Source organism: Uloborus diversus, chromosome 4 (assembly GCF_026930045.1).
Source record: "Uloborus diversus isolate 005 chromosome 4, Udiv.v.3.1, whole genome shotgun sequence".
In the NCBI taxonomy this organism is placed as follows: Eukaryota; Metazoa; Arthropoda; class Arachnida; order Araneae; family Uloboridae; genus Uloborus; species Uloborus diversus.
The window spans coordinates 181187620-181208126 of NC_072734.1; positions in this window are offsets into that span (position 1 = coordinate 181187620).

A 20507-nucleotide genomic window follows, 5' to 3' on the forward strand; every position below is an offset into this window, starting at 1 on the left:
AGACACCCGAAATATGCATGTTGACTATCCGCGTGTTAATTACAACAAATTTTCTCGTGAAGTCCGTATGTACGTATGTATGTGCGTATGCGTGTATGTGTGTATGTACGTATGTATCTCGCATAACTCAAAAACGGTATGTCCTAGAAAGTTGAAATTTGGTACGTAGGCTCCTGGTGGGGTTTAGTTGGTGCACCTTCATTTTTGATTGCATTCGGATGTTCCTAAGGGGGTCTTTTACACCTTATTGGGGGGAACATCATTATTAATTTCAATGCTAACTCAATTGGTGTATAATTTGTCGAACATTTGGCAATACATAGTCAAGCTTCTGGCCTCCAAGTTTTGTCGCCAAATGTCGATTTTTTTTTTTTTTTAATTTTTAAATCTGGTTTTAATTTGGCCAATGTTGGTGAAATTTAAAGAGTTAACTAATGAATCACATTAAAATTGTTCATAATGGGGAAATGAATCTGTGTAAAACGTTTTTTTTTTTTTTTTTTTTTTTTTTTTTTTGCTTCAGTTCGCAAGAAAATACTGGTGAAAATATTTAGTGTTTCCTTGCTTACTCCAATGAACTATTATCAACAAAGTGATGTAAAAGGAATTCATGTGATGCACATATTAGCTCGTTAAACATCATCTGGTATGAAAATTAGAGAAGCATCGTTTTGTATAAGACCACCTGGAACTAACTCTTTTAGCTGTCTTCCAGCCATACGAGTCCTACATTGATAATGGGTATGATGCATAGTTGAATGGAAGAAATTATGAAAATTTTCATTCTATCCAGTTTCCATCGCAAGTTTCCAAGTTTCTGATTATTGTGTGTGTTGTAATGTAGTTTGTGAAGTGAGAAAGCAGATATTATAATTATAAACAAGGCAGATATGTGCATCACTCAAATCTTATTCCAGCATTTTAGCAACAACTTTTATTAATTGAAACATAAACGTGGGTTCAAAAAGAGTGCAAAGTAAAGTGTTTTATTCCCTAGAGCATCTGATTTGCTCTTTTTTACGTGGTACCAGAACAATAGAAAAATTAAAAAGTATTTTATTTTATTTTTTTCTAAATATTGCATAAATTAATGTACTCTAATGTGTTTGGTAAAATTGCAAAATAATCTAAAAACAATGTACTACTTTTTTCCGCATTTGAACTTATGAAGTAAAAGCAAATACGAATAAATTAATTCAAATTCAAGCGGAAGAGAAAGGAGAAAAAATAATTTGTAAAATGGGGGAACCGAGAAATTATTTGTTCTTCATAAAAATAAGAAAATGCATTAAACTAAAATTAACTGCGCAATTGAAATGAGTATATTATTTTAAAATCTAGTTTTCTTAAGAAAAGGAAATAGTTTAAGCGAAGTTTTAATGCAATTTGCATTTACATTTGGATATGAAAGACATTTTCTGTAGAAACACTAATGATACTTTTTTTCTTATTATAAATTTCTCACATTTTTTTGTACATTAAAAAGTGTTTTACTGGAATTGTAAGTGGGTACGAAATGACTTTATAATGATGACTTTCAGACTGCAACCATTATTTCAACTCTCAGGAATTTGCTTAAATAAAAAAAAAAGAGAATGATTTCATTTGAACTGAAACGCACGATCGCAGTTTGTAGCAGAAATAATATAAAACGAATTAATTAAATTCATTCTTTTAAAATTCCTCAATACATATTAGCTTTAGCTGAAACTTTCGTATGCGAATTTATGCATAACAAGCGCATATTCAGTAGGTTATTACTATTATTATTATTATTATTATTATTATTATATTTATTTATTTATTTTTTGAATTAAATAAAAATATAGAACATTATGCACTTAATAATCAAGATATGTTTTTTAAGTGTAAGTTTGTTGAAATTACATGTTTACAAATGTTGTACTTCTTTTTAAAACAATGTTGCGCTTGAAATTTGAATCATGGCTTTGTTTCATTTGTTCGCTTTTTTTCTTTAATGTACCATCAATTATAACTTGAATGAATGATTCTCAACGCAATGTCATTTATATCCTAAGCTAAACTTAAGAACGATCTTTTAAAAATTAATTGATTTTGCTTTTCCGATTACATTTAAGGCTTCATTTTTGTATAAGAGTCTTGATTCTGTTATAAAACTGAAGGGTATGTTAAAAGTGACGGAAGCGAAATCAATAATTATTCCACAAATATTAGTTTAAACGAATAAGAAGTAAGATTGAGCAGGGTACAAAGGAAGTATTGTATCAAGGGAATATCCATTTTCATTCAGTGTAAATTGACTATTTAGTGAAATCAATTTAAAACTAACATTTTTCATCTTTCCCTTGCAGTAAAGAGGAATTTTTGACTAAAAGAAGAAGTCTTTAATTAAGCTCATTTTTATGGCTCAACTTGTCCCTGGTGGTGTAACAACTAAACCCTCGCACGGGGCTAACAATTCCCCAGCTTTTCCCCCAAAGTTCGATTGTTCACGCCTTCCCTAATAGAGGAGTACCTAATATTATTTTTTAAACTAAAATTAGAAGATTTAATTGTGCAGAGAATCTAAGTTTAGGTAAAACGATCAAAATGCAAAAAGTTGTATCAATTTGTTTAAAAACCGTCACAACTAGCCTATGTATTCTACTTCTGATGCTCGTGTAAATTTACACGAATAAAAATAAACAGAAACTCAAGGTAATATTGAAAATCGAAAATGAACTGGAAAACTCGTTCCCAAATATTAGCTTTTCAAGTAAGCTTCTGTATTTAATGCGAATAATTAAATATCCGAAGTACACACATATTTAGAAAAGCCGTTGCCAAACATACATGCATTATACCATTAATACTATTAACGTTCATTTATATGTTAAATAAAATCTGATAAGTACATTTGGGAATACATATGGTACTAATGCACTTTAACAGTTACATGACTGAACTTCTAATTAATGTACACTAGGTTATTTCCATCCTAATCGTTTTGTTTCTTCCGGCTTTAAGTTTCTCGCTGAACAATTTAAAGAACTGTTTAAGTAATTCCTGTTCAATGTCACTTTGTAATTATTTTCCAGCTAATTTCAAACGCACGAGCTTAGTTAAATTAAATGAACTAATTGCGTAAAATTTAAGCATCCAATCTATACCACAACAGCGCCACACAGCCTAAAATCCTTGGACAATTCAAGACTATGCTGACTGCTAAATGAACTGAAGTGAATAAAGTCTAGAAAGCTTCATCTGCAATTCGGTTGATATCGATTAATCGATGTGAAATATCGTATCAATATTCAAAAGCTTAAATATCGGTTAATTACGGATGATTTGAGAACGGTCACCTGCTTTGTGAATCGCGGTAATTTAAATTACGTATGCTTTTGGTGATATTAGTCAATAATATTTCTGACAAGTTACGTCAGGGTGCATGCATAATATTGATTATTGGATTAAAGAATGATTTTCAATACAGATTTTATGTCTAAAAATTTCAAAGCATTTAAGTACAAAGTTATATATATATATATATATATATATATATATATATATATATATATATATATATAAAATCTAGTAACGCTCCTGACGTCATCAACGATGAAACTCCCGCCACGGCATGATAATTTGATAATATGTTTTGGTAGTGTTTAACATGCATGAACATGCTTTATCGTGACAAGGTTGGACTCGATCAGGTGACTTTACTGTTTTACTGGTAAGACTCATTTTAAGAAAATAAAGAAACGTGATAATGGTCAACAATGACCGCTATGTAATGGAGTTAATGCTTAATCCAATGGAGTTAGGGTTAAACTGCTAAATTTAACTTAAACTACCAAAACATCACCAAACAAATCATACATAGAAGCAAATTTCCACCCGACATACCATGACGAGCGACTTTCTCTAGTTTTTTTTTTCTTACAAATACGAAACAATTTCTTTAATACAAAAACATTAAATGTAAGCAGTGCAAAAGAGTATCTATTTCAACATAAAGCTTGAAAAGTCCTTAGGGTTTTGTTTTACCAATGGAATGGTTGAAGAACATACACATTTTGTAGCACGTTTTGATTAGTATTTAAAAGTGTCTTCGTGGGTGTTAATTGTCCGAAACTAATATTAATTTACTCTTACGAATGTATATCTAGTAAGTCCTAAAGACATGTTGAGATCATGATACATTTACTCTGGTAATCTGGTAGGTATTTTATAGCTTCATTTTCTTTCTTCAGTTTCTGCTCCAGAGACAACTTTTCTCTTCCGATTACCAATCACATCCTTCCCAGTCAATTCCATTTGCTAAAGCAAAGTTTGCTTCTTTGAAGGCTCACGTTTCTTCCTAATGATTTCATTCTGTTTGATAGAATAGAGTAGTTAAAAATATTTTACCTTTTTTTTGTTACAGAACAAACAATTGTTTAAATAAATAAATTAAATGATAAAAAAATGAACATAAATAAGCAAAACGGCCTTTTGATAAGTTAAAAACATATAAATCGTTATTGTGATTTCAATATGTTTTTCTTTTTTAATTTTTTTTTTAACACCAGATAGAAGGAGGTGCCCAGTGTGGCCCCTTGCGTACTTTGTTCATCAATAACTCAAATAATATCTAACGGTGCTTGATTGAACTTTCTGACTTTTCATTATATGACATTTTTTAAATGTTTGATTGATCATTTAGTCAGTCGTAGTACTGCAAGTAATGATCCTTAGACCTAGAAAGACGGGTGGGGCCACAGTGACCCCTAAGCTATTTTGCAATAACAAAAGTACCTTTTTCCTCTCTCCTAATTAATTTAGCATTGAAAAATGTTATTCACTTTAGTTTAACCTATAACTTCCTCTTTATGCAGCCGTTAGGATATATAACCAGTACCCAAGAGGCATAAACTATACCGATTGCTTACTAGCCAAACGGTAGCCATTGCTCACAGAAAGAGAAACTAATTCATCCTTTGGCAAGTAAGGACAAAAGAACTGAAAATAATTAAGGTCTAAGATTTTCTTTAGTCATAAAAGAAGGTTCATCAGGCATGTTATTTCATTCAGGAATGTAGTTTAAAAGAATTCACACCAAAAATGGGTAGGGGCCACACTGGTCCCCTCAGTCATTCTAGGTATACATAAAATGTCAGTCTTTCTTGTGTTTATATATTTCAGAAAAGGAAATCTGTCATTTTGGTCAATAATTTCCGAATGAATATTGTGTAATCAGCGACTAAAATAATGGCCTTTGTCGAGCAAAAAATTCCCTGAAACAGACACAAAGCTCATAACGAATCAATTGAATGTGTACATAAATAAACTAGTGCACACACCATTTTTTTATATATATACGGAACATTCCACTATTTTATTCATTGGTAAATTCTCTTTCAGCTACAAATGTACAAGTCCTGTGAATAACAGACATCTCAGTTTTAAAAAATCGGATTATATTTAAAAATATATAATTTAAATACTTTTGTAAATACAGGTAACAATAACGTAAAATTAACAATGTTAATTACGTCTATTAAACATTTAGAAAACACAAAGAAAAAACTACCCTAAAATTATACTCCAATACCATTAATTACTGAACAGCTAACATTTGAATTACATTTATCCGCATTGAAAAAAACAATTCCTTCATTTGTTCAACTGACAATTCTGAAGCTAGACTCTGCCGCATCACTTCTAAAAGCCCTCCCATCAAAAACTTGCCCAATAAATACCCTTTCCACTATTAAACATGAAAAAAGTTTAGAGGTTCGAAAACATTTTTGCAATTTTTCACTAGTACAGTGCATTTACTCTTAAATCCCGCCACCCTGCAGCGCTGAAATTAAAGAGAGGAAAATCATAGAATCCTTTTCTTCCTGAGATGTATTGCAAACAGATTTTGGTGGTGTATTTTTATTGCAACGACAAAACAACTTGGCTTTTGTGATCCCTTAAAGCTCTTTTTCTCTTAATACAAGAATCTCGAAATAACTCATATCGCGCGGCTTATAGTTTGGCGGCTGGAAATTTGATATGACTTATACTGGTTCCTTGCATTCAAAAAATTTACTGATGAAAAAAACAAGGTTTAAATATCAGTTTCTAGAGTATAAACAAAACCATAAACATAAAATGTAAAACTTTTTTTTTAAATTATTCTAGTATTTGTAGTTTATAAGAAGATTAAGTTACTAGTAAAATTCCAATAGAAAAATTTTGCATAACAATTTATGTTCTTACGATTTTAAGACTTACTTCTCCTCTCGTGTTTGAAATTACATGAGGCAAACAATTTGACGATATTTATTTGGCAAACTTCTTTTTTTTTTTTTTTTTTTTTTGTTGCTATCATTACGTGATTAGCGGAAAAAATATTTGTTTTTATGATATTATATAAAAATCGAAGAAAATGTTCAACATGTTTACATACAGTTCAATATATACTATCTGAGGTTGCATTAGAAAGAAGAGATTTTTTTCTAAATAGCATAGCATAAATAGGGGATATTTTCTTAATGTGATTTTGCCATGGAGCATTGCAGAACTTAAGTTGAGCCTTGTTGATTCACTGAAATTTTTGAAGCAGTGTCAGAGATTTCAGTATTTATTAAATACCACCATTGTACCGCTACATGTATTTCTTGTGGCACTTAAAAAAGAAAACATAGTGAAAGACAGAAAAAAATAATTACTTTAAAAATTATTTTTAAATTCAACAAGAATAATCTTATCAAAACAATAGAAAAAGTTAACATTAACTAACAATTAACATCTAACATAACAAACATTATCGTCTAAAAAAGCATGATTGTTTAAAACACACAATTTAAACTTTAAAACATACTTTTTAAGCATGACTGTCACTATTAATTTAATGTTTTTCGAGTAAATAAATATTTTTTTTCTTTGATTCAATGATGGTGTTATTAAATTTTCTGAAATGATGTTTTTCGGCAATTAGTTTCTAAGTAAAATGACGTATGTTGGACTTTTTATTAAAATAAAATTCATACACTGTTAATTCAAAGCGCACATTGTTGATGCGTTTATAAAATCGTATTACTTAAAATTTTAAACCTAATATGTATCTATCAAAATACATATCATAACTTAAATGAAACCACAGAGCTATATGAGAGCTATGTGTTTCAAACTGATGTTTATAGTTTTATTCTCACTTTGAAAACTATGGTATTAAACTCGTTTATGTTTAATTTGAAGTTGCCCTCCATTATCATTTTTTGCGTCTCAGACTCTTAAGATTTTTTTATGGTCGGGAGAGAATATACTTTTGTTGCAATTCTTCAATCAAGCCTGAAATGTACTGCAGACCACTATTATATTTTGCAATTAGTGTTACACAAAACGCTGACATTGATTTCCAGCAAGGTACTAACTATTACATAAAACATGGGCCGATTTTATTTCAAAGTGCCAAAATCTCATTTATTCATAACCTTGGCCACCTGACATTCTATTCCGCAAAAGTGATGCTGCCGGGTTCTGTCACCACAAGCTATGCAGTTGAAGTTCAGGCCAGAATATGTTTCACATGCTTGCACAATTAATAAAATAGCACATATTCTTTCATCGCTAGATTCCATAATCTTCTTTTAATCTGCTGATATGATTCATATTCAGTGTATTTCTTTGTGTGATTTAATATCAGTTTACGAAGACTCGAATATATATATATATATATATATCTTAATCTCTTAATCGTATATCTCGTTCATATTTATGTGACGTTCAAAACTCCCTCTTCTTTGGAAGTATTTTTAACTTGGAATATTGTAGCTGATTTCCTTTTAACATTTCCTCGGATTGTTGCATTGCCCCCTTGCATTGAGTCTTGAAATGTATATTTTATCCGAATAATTTACTTCTATTTGGTGGTAAGAAGGACGAGAGACTTTCCTTGCATCACAAATAATTTTTACTTTCAACTACTAAAAATCAAAGCACTTTCATCATTACCATCACCTTCTAAATCATTTCCAGATATTTGTTTTGAATATACTAAAGATTCTTGAACAGAAAAAAATACAGAGTTGTGACGTCTTTTTTTTAGACATATAAGGGATGAAAGCAATTTCAAAATTTCTTCGAACTTTCCCGATGTAATTTTTTTACTGCACTCAAGCATAGATGCTTTTAAAAAAACTCATAATACCTTTTGCTGAAAAGTACCGCTGTTTCATATTCTGGTGCATTCTATTTTATTAATTAGAGGGTTAAAAAGGAGTACACTGCAAATACTTCCATCAGTTTTTTTTTTTTTTTTTTTTTTTTTTTTTGTCAGTTGCGCATTAACAGTTCTTACGGGTCAAATTGACCCGAACCGCAAATCTTTGTATAAGTGCTAATAATTGGAACATTTATTGGTTACGTGTTTTTAAATCTGGCAAAATGTTGATCAGATTAAATTATAAAATGTTTTTAAATGAATTTTTATTTAATCTATACTTTTTGCGTGGTGACAAATGAAATATCGTTTAGTGTTAAATTTACCCTCTCTCAGCTTCTAGTGCTATTTTTTTTTTTTTTTAAGTTTAAAAAAAAAGAAAAAACTGTCTTTACGTTAATATTTTTTTTAAGGGACAAAAAAAGTTTCAGGCAAAAGCGCAAAAAATGTTTAATTACAACATTTTCAAAGAAACATTTTCATTCCGAAACAAAGATTTTGCAATAAAATAAGTTCATAAATATATATAATTAACTTTGTGAAGTAAAACTGAATGTACATAAAATATTTAAATACGGTATTCTTTGGTGAACAGTTTTAAAATAAATTAAATGAAGCTAAAATAGACATGTAAGAGTATGTAAAAAATACTGAAATTCATTTTGAAAAAATAACTTGAGAATTGGAAATGGAATTGGATAAATTATTTTATAAACTAAGCTAATTATGCGGATATACGGAACAAATAAAGACAGAACACCGATGGCATATTCTATATTTAGATTAATTGAATATATTTGCTTTATTCCATAAGTTTACTAGTTTGTAACTTTATCAACTTATCTTCATATTCTCCGCAACAAGATTTTGATGTAAAGTCACTTAGTGTTCAAGACTCTCTCATTCTGAAAAGAGCTTATCAGCAGTTGAGGTTTATAGCAGCAGTAAATACTCATCTCACCATGGCTAAAACGCAAAATAAGATTTTTGACAAGAATTTGGGCTATTGCCAAAAGCAATTCTCTGCACGACACAACCCAGCAGGAATAAAGATTTCGCTACGGCCGGATTTTAATGTCCGCACGCATTACACCAAGTGGCTTCAAAACTGGACCACATTATTCAATTCTATGTTAATTCGTTGCTTCGTTCAACCGCTGACTGCTTATCTAAATACTGACTTTATTCTTTTGCAAATTAAACATGATGTCGTGACGGGACAGGAAATCCCCACATTTTACTGGTGCAGGCATGAGGTCTGGCGACAGTTTCCTTTTGCGAAGACATATACAATTTGTGTTCTAACGAGTTCCAGAATGTCTTTTGTAGGTCATTCGCAAGGGCGTGATTCTGAAAAGGCTGCAGTCCATTCTTTGTAGAGTAAAATAGTTTGTTCTGAATGTATGGGAGTCAACTTAAATTGATGCTAGGACTTGATGCTTGTGACTAAACTGGAGTTTTGTATTTGAGGATGGGTGCCGTAAATTTATTTGAGTTTAAGTACATGCCAGGGAGCGTGTGAATAACCCCAATTTTTCTCCATGCTGATGACAAAGGATTTTCTGATTTTTTAAGTGGGTTTCGTGATTATTTTCCCCGGAAAAGGGAACGTTTAAATTAATTTAAAATTGAAAATATTTTATAATTCATAATTTCATTAAATTTCTTAAAAATTCGTATTTAAAAATAAAAATAATAACAAGTTACAAATTTAAGCATTTTTATTTATAGGTAGTACGCATTACGAAAAGTAAAACTATCTCATGAAAATTAAGTTTAATTTTGTCTTCTATCGAAGTTCACGATTTTGAAGTAGGTACGTGTGTACGTCATAATAAGCAAATGAATAACATTTTTAACTATGTTTTTAAAATGATTTTTGCTCGCTCGTTACTGCGCTTTTTTTTCTTTTTTGCTTGTTAACATCTATTCAAAAGATAATAGTAAATAAATTAAGTTTAGTGATTTCCTTAGGGTATTGTTTAAGATTAAGGGTATTCTTTTTAAATAACTATACATCCTGGATCCTTTTTGTCACTGAATTTCTTTTTTTTTTAATGGGTACCTATTAGTACCTACTACTTAAGAAAGCTTGTTTTATTTATTTGTGAACTAGTGTTAATATATTAGTTATTGTTTATTACTGATTTATTATTGAAGATTCAAAAAAAATTATCATTTTGTTTAAGAGCAAGTATTTATACATATTTTATAAGGATGTTGGTCAAAAAATAAAATTAAAAAATGAAATAAAAGAAATATTGCGTAGTAAAAAATTGTTTTTAACGGCTTTCATTTTTCTAAATTTGTTACTTTGCATTAAAAAAATTGCTTGCTCTTCTTTTTCAATTACTGGATGTAGAGAAAAAAATCAGAATCAAAATCGAAGAAAAACAAAAGCAGATGAAATTATTTAAAATATTGCTTAATGCTCCAAAGTCTTGAAAACTTAGATATTGTTCTCCATCCCTTAAGCTTACTTGGGCATTTCACAAATCATCTCTTATAAAATAGGCAACAGAATCCATTGACTTCTGTGAAATGCAAACGAAAATTCAAAAACAAATAGAGTTTGCGTACCTCGAGATGTAATTTAAACAATCCTAGTATCCTGCTGTTCTTGAGTTTTGGAATTTCCTTCTCTCTAACGTGTCGAATTTTTCGGTGAAAGAACAGAGAAAGAATAAGTGGAATCGGTTCAGCAAATGCAGCAAAAGCAAAATGTAATTGCTCGTTGCCTTTAACTTAATCTTGACGAGAGCTTGGAGAACATTTTTGCCACCAAATCTTTCTACCCTCCCCACTTGATGTCGATCTATTGATTTTCGAAACACTCTTATTCTACGGAAATAAAAGAGAACGAAATGAAGAAAACAATGACACCAATGAACAAATAAACAAAGAGGACGCAGAAACAATGATTTTGCCTTTCCGTCTGGAGACGGAATTTTGTTGTATTTAAAGGAACAATCAAGAAAAGAAATCTAGCGAACAACGAAAAAATGTAACAGCGTGCGTTGACTTAAGTGGAAGAAAGATAAATAAAGAATGACAGCCTTTTCTGCGAACATTTCCTTGATTTCCCTTCTGGGATATCCAAGTTTCCAACACTAAATGAGAAAAGTCTCATTTTAAAGAAAGAAAGTTAATTAAATAAAGAAGGAAAATCACAATCGACACATTTGTAAAAGTACCTTCATTTCATGTCGTGGAGAGAATTGAGGATGGGGAAAAAAATTCAACTGAGTTTTGTTTTCCCACATGACTTTCCCGGAAATATATTTGTACGAATCCATCAAAATTTTCTCGTGTTGGTTTAGACCTTCTTTGTTGTGGTACTTAAGGCTTAGAACTTCGCTCTTTTTTTCCTGCCAGGGAGCGTTAATTTAATCAAAACATTGGACAGGAGTTCCGTAATCCTATGTACTTATTTTTTAGAACTTTCAATGAAAAAAACATCTATGGACTTTGGATGTTGAAAGCTCATTAACTAAATAAATACCGTTCCTATTAGAAATAAAATGCTAATCAAAGATTTTTTTTTAAACTTGTCTCGTGAGATAATTAGAAATAAAATTTACTTAACAGCTGTGCTGCAGATAAGTATTTTGTTTTGTGAGCATTGAAAAGAAGAATTAAATAACTAAAAAATACCACTTCTACAGTTAAAGAATGTTTACCCAATGAAAACAACCGGATTTGAATTTTTTTAGAAATTTCTAATGGAACGTAGCGTATAAGGTGTTCCATGTAGGTAGGTTTAAGTATTCCCTTTGGTTACCAAAGCAACTCCTTCAACCGTTTTGGAATTGGCTACACTGTAAAAAAAATCTGTAAAATTTACGGAAAAAACTGTCAGCCAGGACGCCAGTTTTCTTCCGTTTATTTTACAGAAATCTTCCGTATTTTTATTATTTATTCAAGCTGATTTATTATTTTATGAAGATTAAAAAATGAAACTATACTTTTATAAATACATTTCAATATTTACTATACTACTACGAAATACATGTATACAAAGGTAAATTTCCGAATATGCCTCTGTAACAGATGACAAAAAACATAATAATAAAATATTGATTAGGATGCAATGAAATGGAAGTTGCAAACGATTTAAGACTTACTCGCTTTAAATATAAGATCGAAAAACTCGAGCACGAGAACCAAAATCCAAACAGGCGGGCGAAATTTCGAAGAAAAACAAAGTACGCGGTGAGGCGATGGTAACAGTTAACGCTTATAACCGGTTACAGATTCAAAAAAACAGAGAAATCCTGTATTTTATTACGAACAGTTTTTTTCTGTAAAAAATACGGATAACTTCTTCAAAATTTACAGTTTTTTTTACAGTGTAATACCCTTACTTTCAGCCAAAATACCTTCAAAATGTTCATGGATTCATCTAAATCATTTTGTGTTGCCAAAATTCAAGTAAGAAAGCACTAGTTTAATCAAAAAACACAATGACAGTTTATGAAAAATAAGTTTATATTTAGGTTGAGCTGTTTTTAAATATGTAGAATAATAGCCAAGTTTAAAGAATAAAAAACTTTCCGGTTAAATAGCTACTAATAACACTAGTCAACAAAAAATAACTTTTTGCTCTGCATCCTGGTTTTAAATAGTCAATTTCTATTAATTTCGGGTCAAAAAAAATGAAGTCGGTGGTGGATTTTTTTTATTAGCTCTTGTTTTCAAGATGCATTGAAGCCTGCTGGAGAAAGATACACAGAAAACACATATTGATTTAAAGGTAATGTTGAAAAGGAAAAAAAAAAAACCTGTGCAATAAATGTTATTAAATGGGTCATATTTTATGAAACAATGCTTATTTTTTGGAAACCAGTGGTTGCTTTTTGCTTATTGCTGTAAACGCTTTATTTTCTATTGCTTTTTATGCGGCAAAGAAGGGCCATTTCTCGTAATAGTTCAGCAGCATTTGGTTAGCATTAACTCAGCCCAATGACCCTGATATCTGCGATACATTGTAAAGATATCTTGATGAAAGCTTTCCTCATGCTCACTGCGCATAGCTTTAGTTTTTAAACTAACTATCCTGAAAGATGTGAAAAAGTAGAGTTTTAGAGAGACATCATTCATCAATGGTCACAGAACTTCCGCAGGTTTTCGTCTTCGTTCTGCTGCTTAGAAATACTTGTAATATACCCTTAAAGGCTTCTTGAATATTTTTTTTTCTCTCTTCGCATTTTTTTTTTTTTTTTCAAAAACACTTGATTTTCATAATAACGCGAATTTGGAGGACCATTAAAAATGTTCTCTTTAACCTTAGCTTCAGTATATCTTAGAAATTTCCATCTAGGGTATTGGAAAATTGTCTTTGTTCACAGGTTTCACGAAGTTCTTCATTATTCCCAGCAGAATGAGCATGGGTCGTAGCAGAAATCGAGGTGATCTACCTAGAACTAGATATTTTGGCTGATTTTGGGCATTTAAATTTCTTTTGGTCCATTTCGGTTTTCATGTAGTGAGATTTTCTCTCCCAACCTACGGTCAAAGTTTAGAGGACAGTCAGTCTCATAGGGAGGGTTTCTATATGCCACGAAAAAAGAGCATTAGTGAGAATTCACTATCCTAGTTGGCCATGTTTATTAAAACCTAGAGCTGATCCCAACTTTTTATGGTGATTTTCGTGTTTAGCAAGGCTAAATGATTCCGAAATAGCTATTTTTGAGCCGGATGCATTTTTGGTGTTGACTAGTGTAACAAGAAATAAAAATAATAAATTTCCAAGAACTTCAACTTTCTACGTGCGAAACGCCTAATATATAATTAGTCTAAAACATATTTATGTAACGAAATCCCCAATATCATCATCGTAATGACCCTGTTGAGTGTTCAACCGAATGTTATGACTGAGGGGGGGGGGGTAAAACACATAATACAAATATAAACACACGCAATAACAGTTTCAGCATCAAAACAAACAGGAAAATGCATAATGTTTGAATGCTATCATGGCTATTAAAATGTTATCTTGGAGCATGTCTTTGTGATCCCATTCAGTTAAGAATATGTTAAAGATTCAACTTGCATTGGCCTGAATTGCCTTTCGTCGAAGTTTTAAGTTTCATTAAATTAAATAATCTGCAGTCGAAAGTAAAGGGCATTATCTGTAAATATTTTCTTTTTCCTATTCTTTTTTTATCTTTTGTACTTTATTGCACAAGCTTGCTTCTATAGTTTCCGATTTAAATAAAGTAAGAAATAGACGTAAATTGGAAATTTTCTAAGGGTCAGAAAGAAATGAAAATATATCTGAAAATAAGGGGTTGAACCTCCTTCATTTCTTTACTGTCTTTCCCCTTCCAAAGGTACTATATTAAGACGGATAATGATATTTATTCATCTACTATTATAGCAATAAAATGTAGCACCTGTAAAAGAGACAAACGTTGGAAAGAGAAACTGTCAGTCCCTTTTTGTGAAAATACGAATGGAAACCAGAAAATGAAGCCCTTGATTATTGGTGAGTCTCTTATGCAACGATGATTCAAAAACTCCAGTAATCCATGAAAAGCTATAATCGAAATACGTGAATGGCAGATTTATTCATCAGTAATTAAAAAAGCATTTGACGATAACTTTCCAATGAGTAAAGATTGCTGCCGCTTTTCGTAGAAAACTGTCTGGCACATCTGTACAAAATTAAAGGCTTACGGTGACATGACATGATGCGGTTTTCAAAGCGAGGGTTTTTTTTTCTTTTTTTTGTTCAAGTAAAAATCGTTTCTGTTAACATAAAATAACGTATTACATTTTTCGTGAATCCTTCACAAATGTAATCCAACTGGTGTTCTTGTTAAAGCGCCACCAAAAAGAGAAGTGAAATTTAAAAAACATTGTGCGTAAAAGGGTTGGAAGCAGTAGATAAATGTCGTCGGTACCATGCTAAATTAAGAAATGAGACAGTGAGAAGCAAAGGGATGTAAGTAGACGTTTTTAAGTTTTGAGTAAAACGACTATAAAGATAACGTCCTAGGTAGACTTTCGTTGATTTCTTTTCTAAATCATGCTGTACAGCAGCATCTACCAGGGCTACTGGCACTATCTCTTGCCCCGAGACAGATGAGGAGTTCACCTAGCATCTGAACTGGTTATCTCCAAATTTTTAATTTTGCCACTTACATCCCTTTGCTTCTCAAAATTTCTTTCTCCTTTGCATCCCTTCCCTTTGCCTCAAATGTGAAAATTGGGACTTTTTAGGAGATCCAAGTCAGTAACCTTTTTACACCTACGCGTTTAGTTATGTCCAATGTTTTAGTTACTATAGATAATTTTAAGGGTAAAACATTCTTTTGAAGTAGCCATAATTAGTAGGTTGCCCTTTTTGAGCACTACGGCAAGCCATCGAATTTGAATATGCGATTCGTAATTTTTTACAGTCGCTTGTTTAGCATGGTACCGACGATATGTTGTACAAATATGCACAGTAAAATAGTGTCTTTTCTCGAATGCATTTCTATAATTGAATTTTGTTATTCGATTTTCTGATGCCTACAACTCATGTCACTAAAATTTTTGTACCTTATATTTTTACTGCATTCTTAGATGTGTTTTTTTCCCACGTTTCAATTTCCAATTTTGAAAGCAATTGTTCTGCAAAGAATCATTTTCAATCGATCGCGTAAGTTTAATCTTTCTTTCAAACCATGCTCTTATTCACGATTCCAATGTAATGTAAAATTCTTTTCTCAGCAAATATATTTCGAAACGGGTTTGATTGCATAGGGAAAACTGATTCAGTTATTTAATATTTCTCATTTTCAATTTTCAATTCCTTGTTTTGGAAGTTAAAAAAAAAGCAAATCAAATTCCACTGTACGTAAACCTTTTTCAGTAAAACTACTGAAAGAAAACTTAATGGCACAAATTATTTCCTTTTATACCAGTCAGAATTGTTATAAGAACATTGACATACAAGTGCATATTCAAAAATGAAAATAAAAAAAAAAACACCGTTTTTAAAACACGTTATACACAAAATTAATTTAGCGCAAAAATAATTTAAAGAAATAACGCGTTTAGTTACAATAAATTAATAGTTTTTGTAAATTGTTAATTTGGGCTAATATATCGATTTTGAAAACTACTGTAATTTATTTTGTACCGCATTAAATTTTAAAATGTTTGTCGTCAGTACGACAGGTAACGAACAAGGAACGTACCTTTTAAAAAGTTTGTAACCTGCTTGACTGCCTTTTTTCCCAGAACTTCATTATACGTACATTGTTTTTACCTGTTTAAATAAATGTTATTTTATCATCTCTACCAAATAAACAGTATTAACATTTATTAGATTCATTCCCATTTCATTTACCTGATTTTTCCGAGTTTCGTGTATTTTTCCTTGTTTATTGGACTTTAAACAAAAACACTGCATTTTCATTTACACAGCCAACTGGTTTGGTTAATTGACTTATTACAATGGATTTCTTTTATTTTTATTAATATTTGTTTCGGTTGATATGCACGTTGTTTTCTAGAGTAGAATAGAGATTATTCTTTTAATGCGTCACATGTCTCTTGTTTTGAGCATCAGTTAAGATATTGACTATCAGTTTGGAATCCCTGTGAAAGAGTATAACCTTAATAGTGTATCTGTACCTTTTCATCACACTTGTTTGTCACTACGATATGCTTAAAGTATGTCGGAAATTCTGAACAATAATTTTTGACATTTCACTTTAAACTTTCTCACGATGTTCTTTTAGCATCAAGAAGTGTACTTTACCCTGACTAGGTCTAATCTGAGAAATAGAAGTAACAACAAGAACATAGTCACCTTTATATTCAGCAAGTAACCGCCCTATAGCCAGGGCTAAGGCAGAAATACATAAAATACAGCGCCAGCTCAGTCAATTCCAGCCGAGGACTGCAGTTTCGTGATTATTAGCACTCATCAGCCCGGCATAGGAGTGACTGAGCTGGAGGTGGAAAACCTCTTAAGGAAGCCAAGAGTTCCAATCACTGGTAGCTAATATGGAACTAGCACAGACCAGACGAGTGACCGAAACAATGGTTCGGTTTAACTCGGAGAAGGAGATTGGATGGTGATTTACTGAAGCATTATCAGATGAAATGTACGAACCGGAACTTTTTAACAAAAGTTTAAATAATTGAAATGATTAAAAAAGAAACATATTAATCTTTACTAATAATAAAGCTGAAAATCTGGATATCTGTCTATCTGTCTGGATGTCTGTTACGCGCATAGCGTTTAGACCGTTCTGCCAATTTCCGTGAACGTTGACACCAAACTAGTTCGTAGTATAGGGGTGAGCACTTCGAAGCGATTTTTCGAAAATTCGAATTTGGTCTTTTTCTATTCCAATTTTAAGAACAGTTTAACGAGCAAACTATCATAACGTGGGCGAGCAAATTAACATTGACATGTTGGCGAGAAATTCATCATCCATTATTTGGAAACTAGAAAATCGCCCGTCAAGGTATGGCAGGTGAAAATTGCTTCTACATTTGGACGAAGCCATTGCCTGTCTGGTGACATTTTGATAGTTGAAATTGTAGCCATGACTCTAGTGGATTAACCCTAAACTCCTGTAGGTAGTGTGCATTGTTGACCATTCTTTCGTTTCTTCATTCCCCTGAAATGACACAGTCTTACCAGTAAAAACAGTTAAGTTATAGATCGAGTTGAGCCTTGTCACAATAAAGCCTTTCCCTGCATGTTAAACATAAGCAAATAACATTATCAAATTATCATGCCGTGGCTCGAGTTTCATTGTGGAAAAACACGCGTTACTCGAACATCGGGCATTATATATGTGAAGATATATATGCGAACCAAATGACGATTTAATTTTTTACCATTGGCAAAATCGTGCGGGTACCGCTAGTCTTCTTTATCTTCTTTACTAATAATAAAGCAGAAAGTCTCTCTGTCCGGAGGATGTCTTGATGTCTGTAGGATGTCTGTGACGCGCATAGCGCCTAATCCGTTCGGCCGATTTTCATGAAATTTGGCACACAGTTAGTATGTAGCATGGGGGTGTGCACCTCGAAGCAATTTTTCGAAAATTCGATGTGGTTCTTTTTTTATTCCAATTTTAAGAAAAAAAACTATCATAAATGACGAAATTATCATAACGTGGAACCGTAACATGGGCACAAGCCAATTGGCGAGATACGAAATTATCATAACGTGGAACTGTAACGTCGGTACAAGCCAATTAGCGAGAAAATTCACCATACATTATTTGTAAATATACAAGCGAATCAAAAGACCTTTAATTTTTCTATTACGGGCGAAGCCGTTAGGGTGCCACTAGTTACTAATAATAAAGCTGAAAGTCTCTCTGTCCGGAGGATGTCTGGATGTCTGTAGGATGTCTGTGACGCGCATAGCGCCTAGACCGTTCGGCCGATTTTCATGAAATTTGGCACAAAGTTAGTATGTAGCATGGGGGTGTGCACCTCGAAGCGATTTTTCGAAAATTCGATGTGGTTCTTTTTCTATTCCAATTTTAAGCCCATTTTTCACAGAAATTTAATAAAATGGGAAAGAATTTTTTCTGAAAATTACCTTTCTTTTCTTTATTTCTTTATCTTTCTTCTTTTCTTTTCTTCTTTATCTTTACTAATAATAAAGCTGAAAGTCTCTCTGTCCGGAGGATGTCTGGATGTCTGTAGGATGTCTGTGACGCGCATAGCGCCTAAACCGTTCGGCCGTTTTCCATGAAATTTGGCACAAAGTTAGTTTGTAGCATGGGGGTGTGCACCTCGAAGCGATTTTTCGAAAATTCGATGTGGTTCTTTTTCTATTCTAATTTTAGGAACAAAATTCTCATAAGATGGTCGATAAAAAAAACGAAATTATCATTACGTGAAACCGTAACCAAGCCAATTGGTGAGAAAATTCACCATACATTATATGTAAATATACAGGCGAACCAAAACACCTTTTAATTTTCTATTACGGGCAAAGCCGTGCGGGTACCACTAGTTAATAATAAAACTACATTTTTCAGGAAACATTTAACTAAATGATAACTTTAATTCCCTTTCATGTTTCAAAACGAAAAAAATAATAATATTTTTCAGTTAATTTTTTAGTTAGCATTGTAAAAATAACCATATACTTAAGCATAGTCGTTGATATTATTGTTCAGTAATATATTTTTCTACCTTTTCCCACACGTTTTGCAAGTCCTTAATCATTTTACTTGTACTACACACGATGCCATCCATATTATAGAAATTTACAATTTGATCGTTTTTGCTCATTCTTAAATACGCATTCAATCCATCTCATTTTTTTAAAATTTGATTGTCATATTTACTAAAAATTAGCATATTTTATATCTATTCTAATTTCCATAGTCATTATAAAACATTACAAAAATAGATTTACTTAATTAACAACACTTTCCTAATTAGGTTTTGGACAAAGTTTCAAACGGAATAAATGTAAAAAATGCATTGAAAAAATATTGCGTTAACTAAATGAAAAATTCCTGTTGCTAGAGAATACGAAGCATGCAATTATAAGGACGGCATTGCTGCTGAATATAATAGATGGTTTAACAATTATGTAGAATAATGAAAAAAAAAAGATATTTCTATTCTTTCACGTTAATGAAATGATGTTAAAAAAACATTGCATTTCTGTCGACGGTTTCTATTATTTTGTTTACAGTGAATGCAATCTTTTATTTAGATTTTCATTATTAAGAAGATTGTGTAATTGTTTCTAGTAAAATGTTAATAAAATTGCGTTCTGTTTATCATTTTTGAAAATAATATGATTCATAAGTTCTTTCATAATTTAGTACTTTGTTTAGAAAGATGTTCATTAAAATATCACGTTAGGCAGACAATTCTTCAGTTTTAAGCAATTGTCATTTATTTTTTAGGACGAAATCCTATAAAAAATTTGTGTTACATTTTAATCAAAAGGATTAAGAATTCTGTATGTCCGTAAATCGTAATATCCGACGTTGATTTCGACAAAAGTTTACTTCGGTTTTTTTTTTTTTTTTTTCACATTAGACATATATGTTATAAAGTCCGAAAAACAAATGTTTTACGATCTAAAAGTCTTTGAAATGATACATTTTTAAATTGACAATTCTCATATTATGAGCATTTTTTATGATATAGTATACTAAAGAAGTATTGCGCAAATAGCAAGAAATGAGCAATTTAATTCGATGTTTGAAAACACAAATAATTTAATTTGTAACATTGTCCAGTTAATTAAAGGAAGATGGTCTTTTAAAACCAGTTTTAAAATAAATGAAAGATTTTTACAACATGTATAGTCATAGCAAAAAAATAAAAGAAATCTAGCCAACATTTCAGGTATAATAAT